Raw genomic sequence first — 7,880 nt, 5'->3', positions numbered from 1 at the left:
CCCCTGACTATCAAATACGAATGCCCCCGACTGTCCCTGTTAATCATTACACCGATCCCGAAGGCCAACGTAATAAGACCGAAATCCTATGATGTTATCCCATGGGTACCTCACATCCTTGAGCACTCTAATTTCTTCAAAGTAACAGCACCGGAGGCACGACCCGGCCAGTTAAGGCCAGGAACGCATTGTCGGTAGAAGGGACGAGACGACCGGTGCACACAGCAAGGCGGACCGGTCGACCCAACCCAAGGTCCAACAACGATTTTTTTAACTGCAATACACGATTAGAGTCAGAATTACTATGGTTGCTGGCACCAGACTTGCCCTCCAATGGATCCTCGTTAAGGAATTTAGATAGTACTCATTCCAATTACTAGACTCATAGAGCCCGATATTGTTATTTATTATCACTACCTCCCCGTGTCAGGATTGGGTAATTTGCACGCCTGCTGCCTTCCTTGGATGTTGTAGCCGTTTCTCAGGCTCCCTCTCCGGAATCAAACCCTAATTCTTCGTCACCCGTCACCACCATAGTAGGCCACTATACTACCATCGAAAGTTGATAGGGCAGTAGGGCAGAAATTTGAATGATGCGTCACTGGCACAAAGGTCGTGCGATCCATCGATTTATCATGAATTATCAGAGCAATGGGCAAAGCCCGCGTCGACCTTTTATCTAATAAATGCATCCCTTCCAGAAGTCGGGTTTGATGCATGTATTAGCTCTAGAATTACTACGGTTATCCGAGTACTAGATACCATCAAAGATACTATAACTGAGTTAATGAGCCATTCGCAGTTTCACTGTCTGAAATAGTTAATACTTACACATGCATAGCTTAATCTTTGAGACAAGCATATGACTACTGGTAGGATCAACCAGGTAGCATTCCTTGTCGACATCACAACCCACATGAGACCATCCGAAAAAATTGAACGCTCTACGCAGTTGCAATTGTCGATCACATATTAGGACATATAACAGGGTGGTAACAAGGGACCTAAGGCCCCTACCCTTGGCATCTTCCGCAACCAAGAGAACACACACTAGACATGTGCCGAGTGCATTGCACAATCACAAGACAATGAATGGCATCACATTCTACATGTTCTTGGCTGCCTCACCCCCTACCGTGGGAGGAGAGAGACAAACTATCACTTGAGGGGTATCAATTCCATTTCTTTGGGTAGGCAACACAGGAACCACCCACACACCCCCAGATAGCAACAACTAGCTTGGGTGAAACTAAAGAGGAGGGGAAGGTTAATGGTTCCGACCACAAGCACAGAGCCCATCAACACATGCCTTTTATAGACTTAAAGGGATCAGCTCCTAATCCCATTAGGAGTTGCTAACCGAAATCATATTTGGATTAGAAGTCCCTTTAAGATAAGGGATAATCCTTATCTTATCTGTGAATTAAATCAGCCACCTCCTAATCTAATTAGGAAGTTTCCAAATCTAAATCTCATTTAGATCTTGAACTCTCTAAGTGGATAGGGTGTGGGCCCAATCCTATCAGCTGATCTTATCTCAAAATTCGCCCCTTAAAGACTAATCAAATTAGCCCAGTTCGAAATGGGCTTAAAGCCCATTTAGGGTTATGTATTCATTAAGCCTTCCATACTGCTGCCCAGTTGGGCTTCCTTGTAAGGCATGGGACCCAAACATTGATCTACACATCAGCCACATGGGTTCAGCCTAGCCTTTGTTACAAGGCCTGGCTGAATACACTGTTATGGATAGTGCACCCCCTGAAAACCCATCAGATGGGCTCTATGGGCCCAACACTTACTCTAAGTGGTCCCTGGGCCAAGCCACCTTGTAACACCCAGGGACTGTGGGCAGATGCAAGATTAGCCCATCAGGTATTATCCTCAATGGTCTTACACTTAACCTCTTAGCCCATAATGATCATACACTGCCCGATAAGAGAGGACCTCTCCCTCGGCTGCAAGGAACAGTGTTGCACTTTCTCAAGTATGGATCCCGGGAACTAAAACCTTTTGCAAATCATTTCGAAACCATAATATATATACTTTTATATCTCATATAAAATATATTTTGCAAAACAAATCTCTACGATTGAAATCAGCTGCCGGCAGTCTTGGTTTCCATCAGTGAGAGTGCATCCCGATCATTACCTTTGTCCGACAAAGGGGCTGATCCTGTCACTATGATCACCCTCTCAGATGAATTCTCAAACTGTCCCAACATACCTAGGTTTTCACCCTCGCTAAGGATCTCATTGATTGGTAGATCAAAGACAGCCCAATCCGACACCTAGTGCAGTATCATAATCGAGTCTAGGGGTCAATTGTAACTTTCCAGTTTTGCCCATCAATCTCCAAGGTCCAGGGCAATACTGGAAATCTCGTCCAGTTCAACAATTCAAAAAATCCCACACTGTATGTGCCTAGGATCTCACCCTGGCAGTTGAGACAAGCCACCCCAACCGACTTGGTGGCACCACACTGTCAGCCTTGTCACGATAGGTCTCACCAGATCGACCCATTGGCTGTGAACATTCTAAACTAACACGAGTCTCATTAAGTGTCTAGTTTAAGAGTATTACACAGAAACATACTAAGGGAACATGAATCAAATATGCACTTTTATTCATTTACAATAAATTCATAAAGTACATGATTTTGATTGAAGCTAAGGTTATACAAAACTGTCTAACACCAAGTCACGCCTAAGGGCGTGTGCTGCCTTCCACGATCATGACGACGACGTCTCCACGTGTATAACGCAACAACCTAGGCTTGGGGCACTGCCACAATCTGCATCGATTCGCTCCCCAAGCCGAGTGGCAGACCGGCTTTCACCATTCTACATCCGACCGGGGAGCATCGCCGGCCCCCATCCGCTTCCCTCTTGACAATTTCAAGCACACTTTGACTCTCTTTTCAAAGTCCTTTTCATCTTTCCCTCGCAGTACTTGTTCGCTATCGTTCTCTTGCCAGTATTTAGCCTTGGACAGAATTTACCACCCAATTGGGGCTGCATTCCCAAATAACCCAACTCGTCGACAGCGCCTCGTGGTGCGATAGGGTCCGGGCATGACGAGGCTCTCACCCTCTCTAGCGCCCCCTTCCAGGGGACTTGGGCCCGATCCGTTGCTGAGGATGCTTCTACAGACTACAATTCGGATGACGGAGGTCGCCTGATTCTCAAGCTGGGCTGATCCCGGTTCGCTAGCCGTTACTAGGGGAATACTTGTTAGTTTCTTTTCCTCTGCTTATTGATATGCTTAAATTCAGCGGGTGGCCCTGCCTGACCTGGGGTCGCAAGGCAGGCTCTGTCAACAATGGATCCCTCACCGGGTCACACACTTGACACCCCAATGACAACACAATGTGCATGACGTCCAGCATTCCACCATCATGGCACTTTGTTGTCGGGGGCCATCATTTGGGCCAATCGCACCAAAACGGAACAGGAGGCCAACATCTGCACCAACTCTCCAACACCTAATGGGGCAAGGGAGGGAGGGGCAACGATGCGTGACGTCTAGGCAGGCGTGCCCTTGGCCAAGGGGCCTCGGGCGCAACTTGCATTCAAAGACTCGATGGTTCACGGGATTCTGCAATTCACACCAAATATCACATTTTTCTACATTCTTCATCGATGCAAGAGCCGAGATATCCGTTGCCGAGAGTCCTTTTTGAATGCAGAGGCAAAACACCCAACAATGTTGGGATTATGCACCCTTCCAGGGAGATTCCTTGGCGCCATTCGCGCCTGGAGTTGGTTGTTAGCTAGGAAGCCACGAGACAATGTGTCGAGCGCAACCCCTAACAAGCGAGAGATGGCCATGGAGGTCATACCCCAAGACCACCCCTCGTGGGCCCTTGCGGGCATCACATGTTCATAGGTCTTTCCATGGGCAGGCATCGACAATGATCCTTCTGCAGGTTCACCTACGAAAACCTTGTTACGACTTCTCTTTGCTCTAAATGATAAGGTTCAGTGGACTTCTCGCGACGTCGCGAGCGCCAAACCGCCCACGTCGCCGCGATCCGAACACTTCACTGGACTATTCAATGGTAGGAGCGACGGGCGGTATGTACAAAGGGAAGGTACGTAGTCAACACGAGCTAATGACTCGCGCTTACTAGGAATTCCTCGTTGAAGACCAACAATTACAATGATCTATCCCCATCACAATGAAATTTTCAAAGATTACGCGGGCCTGTCGGCCAATGCTATAGACTCGTTGAATACATCAGTGTAGCACGCGTGCGGCCCAAAACATCTAAGTATAACAAGTGTTCTCTTCGCCGCCCCTTCAAGTGCCAACCACCGTACCTATAGCCGCCACTCCAGTGTCCAAGTGTGTGCCATGGGTGGGCTATGCATGTACTTTTGTTGGGGAGATTGCCAATGGCACTATTGTAATATTGTAGTATGCTTTTTCACCTTTTTGATGTTTCTTAATGTCACTCCCCCAAAAGCATAACATACTCTTTGAGGGGAGGTAGGTAGTCGAGTGCGTTCATAAGCATGTAAAGGTTAAGCACGAGATCCCCTCGACACTATATTGTGTGATTGTGCTTGCCCCTGATTATTGCAATACAAATAGCCTTTTTCTAATTCGCGTTCTGTCTTGTTGCCTTTCTGTGTGTTCGCTTTGTTGCGTAGGCTTACTCGCCCCATTCGAGTGGCGCACGGGGCCCCAACAATTATCCCCATGATAGTTGGTATCAGAGCAAGTTGGCGAATTGCAGCCGCAGTTGGTTTTCAGTAGATTAGCCTAGAGCCAGTTGAAGTGGCCATTTCAACAAGCAGCATTTTGTGGGGTGCGGTCCCTAGGCACTTCCACCCAGGATCGAGTAGAATTCAGATCAGGCCTGGAAAGAGGCCATTTCAGTGTTCGTGTCCCCATTCCAATGACACTAAAACATCTTCCCTTGCGGTTGCAGATGCATTGGTTGCTGTCCTCATTGGGGGGCAGACGCGTGAGCCTTGATAGGAATGTGGGTACACTGCCCGAGCAGATTGCTTATCAGGCCTAGCAAGAGGCCATTCATTGTTAACGTTCCCAATCCAATGACCCTAAAACAACTTCCCTTGTGGGTGCAGACGCATTGGTTGTTGTCCTCATGTGGGGGCAAACACGTGGGCCTTGTTATGTGGTTACGCTGGCCGTTGGAGCATGGTGGCCCTACACCAGCAAAGTATTAGGTGGACATGCTCAGTTTTCAGGTTGAACATTTGCAGCAGTAGAAGCTCATCACAAGGCGAGTGCATGTTCGACAACTCATGGGGAAAAGTTGCCACACTCACACAGATTGCGGTCAAGTCTCCTTGAGGCAGCAACAGTGGGGCCCCTTCGGAGTGAAGAGGTAGCCTGAGTCGGTGAGGCAAAGCGTAGTTTCGAGGGCCAGGAGAGCATAAGCCATGGCTAGGTTTGAGTAACCCACACAGGGCGAGGTGAAGTCTGCAGCCCAGCATGGTGAAAGGGTACCCAGGTCATCGCCAACATGAGGAGTATACCTATCAGCATGTTCGGTAGCATCACTAAAAAGCTACCAAGAAGACGGTTGAGCCTTGAGGTAAGATGATACATGGGACAGACCTCCGCGAAGCACCACACATTACTTCAAGGGCCCTTCTTTCACAATTCAACGGCATAGCCATTGCGCGGTTTGAGTAACCTCAACATTGGAGGGGTGAATTCCATGCAGGCCAGCATGGTGAAATGGTTCCGTCCCCATAAATGGACACCAACATAGGCAAGACCCTAGTTGATCAGGTGAGCCCAGGAACTGGTGGAGAAGTGGATGGCGCGGGACACAGACGCGCATTCACGTGAAGACCATTGTCGAGGTTGACAATGGATTGAGTGGGGGAGCCTGTGACGGTCTGACACAGGCTTAGCCTTGCCTACCCTTGGCAGGCTTACGTTAGGGACATGCCCGTCATTTTCGCCTGTAAGATTTTTGGGAGAACTGATGTCATCTTCAGGCAGACCACCTGAAGCTTAACGTACTCTTTGAGGAGGGGTGGTCGACCTCCTTGGGTTCCTAACCTTGGCGCTCCTAGACCTTCATCCCCTTGCGGGGCGGCCCTGGTTAACGGCTAGCATGGCTACCAGGGTTCCTCATGGGCGCACATTGCTCATGGGAACAGTGTTGGACTGGCACTACGCTGCCGATACTCACGGGAGGCTTGGCATGCGGGCTTGGCTCAAGCATGTCCCTTCCCCATGCCAGTCCCTTGCCCAAGCTGAGTGAGCTACCCTGTTGCCCTTGGCACACGGGTGTGTTCCAGCCCAAGCGGTTGCCTATCATCATGGCACACAGGTGCCTGTCATCATCGGCATACAGGAGACCCATCACATCGGTGCCAAGTCACCTCATCAGTGCATGGTCGCCTTACATTATGGTTGTCCCCCCTTAGCACGTAAGCGGTGCCTCCCATTTATCGGTCTGAGCCAGGAGAGTGCCCCGGCCATTGGACTTGAGGTCATGATCCAGTGCTTCTGACTTTGGTGGATCCATCCCATCGGGCAACTCCTAGCCTCTATGCGTTATAAAGGCTTGTTCTGGCCTGCCTTGGCTAGGACGCCGCAGGGGTTCTTCCGCTGTAGAACTACCCCCGTGACAGTTGGTATCAGAGCAGGAGATCCTCTTAAGCCACTCGACCCGCGACGTGAGTGACAGCATGAAGCACAACAAGGACATCATGGTGGAGATCGAGCATGGACTCTCCACAACCCATGAGGCCGATGATGTGCCCGCCGATGACATCGGCAAGGTCAAGGAACCGAAGCCTAGCAAATGTGAGAAATCTTCCAACAAGCATGCAGCCGTTGAGTTGTGCATGCTACGTTGTGAAGCCACTGTAGGTGAGATGCGAGACTCGATAGACGAGCTGCATCAAAACATGGAAGCCATGGACAACACACTGGTCGAGATTGAAGGTCGCTTGAGTGGAGTCGTGGACGAGGTCCGAGACATAATCAATGGCACGCTCAAGCAAATTTGCAGCACTGCGCGCCAACAAGAAGCAAGCTCCTCCAACTCGCAGGTCCAAGACAGGCTTGATAGTTTTCAAGCCCAGCTTGATGAGATGAAGAACGAGTGGGCAACGTGGAGAAGAAGCACCTCCACATCAATGGCCGTCCAGGCCCAACTAGATGAAATGAAAACGGAGTGGACCTCAATGAAGTCTGCCGCATGTTCCTCCTCCGACACCCAAGCTCAATTAGAGGAGCTCAAAGCAGAATGTGCAATCCTGAAGAGGGCCATTGCTAATCCAACCAGCACTTCCTTTACACATACTCCCTCCCACATCAAGATTAGGGAGCCAACCCCCTATTCGGGAACCCACAATGCAAGAGAGCTTGACAACTTCCTGTGGAAAATGGAACAGTACCTTAAAGCTGCCAATGTGACTGATGAAATGACTCAGGTACATACTGCTACTATGTATTTGACTGATGTTGCTATGTTGTGGTGGCGTAGAAGATGTGTTGATATAGAACGTGGTACATGTGTTATCCGTACCTGGGCTGACTTTAAAAGAGAGCTGAAGAGACAGTTCTACCCAGAGAATGTGGAATACCTCGCTCGTCGCAAGATGAAGACTCTCAAGCACGGTGTCTCCCTCCATGACTATATCAAAGAGTTTTCAGCCCTCACATTAGAAGTCACCGATATGTCAGACAAGGACTTATTGTTCAACTTCATGGATGATTTAAAGCCTTGGGCCGAGCTCGAGCTCCAACGACACAATGTTCAGGACCTTGCCTCTGCCATGGCCATGGCCGAACAACTTAGTGAATAAAGATTGTCAGATGATGAAGGAAGCAGACCAGCCAGCCCGTGTACCACACATTTGAGTGGGGGAGATAGACAATCCAGTC

At 49.3% G+C, this 7,880-nt stretch overlaps 1 non-coding gene and 1 pseudogene across 1 annotated transcript; both read right to left on the bottom strand.

The window, feature by feature from the left end:
• LOC148871846 (18S ribosomal RNA) overlaps positions 1 to 889 on the bottom strand; it is a 1,790-nt pseudogene extending 901 nt beyond the window's left edge.
• Positions 890 to 3,514: 2,625 nt separating this feature from the next.
• On the bottom strand, positions 3,515 to 3,670 carry LOC148871845 (5.8S ribosomal RNA). The gene has a single exon (XR_016108501.1). It is a non-coding gene; the product is annotated as a 5.8S ribosomal RNA (ribosomal RNA).
• Positions 3,671 to 7,880: the final 4,210 nt, after the last annotated feature.

Source organism: Nelumbo lutea, chromosome 2, assembly GCF_056320005.1.
Source record: "Nelumbo lutea isolate HS-2025 chromosome 2, American lotus-T2T, whole genome shotgun sequence".
Taxonomy (NCBI): domain Eukaryota; kingdom Viridiplantae; phylum Streptophyta; class Magnoliopsida; order Proteales; family Nelumbonaceae; genus Nelumbo; species Nelumbo lutea.
The sequence above is the reverse complement of the archived record's forward strand: the minus strand, read 5'-3'. Positions and strand labels throughout refer to the sequence as shown.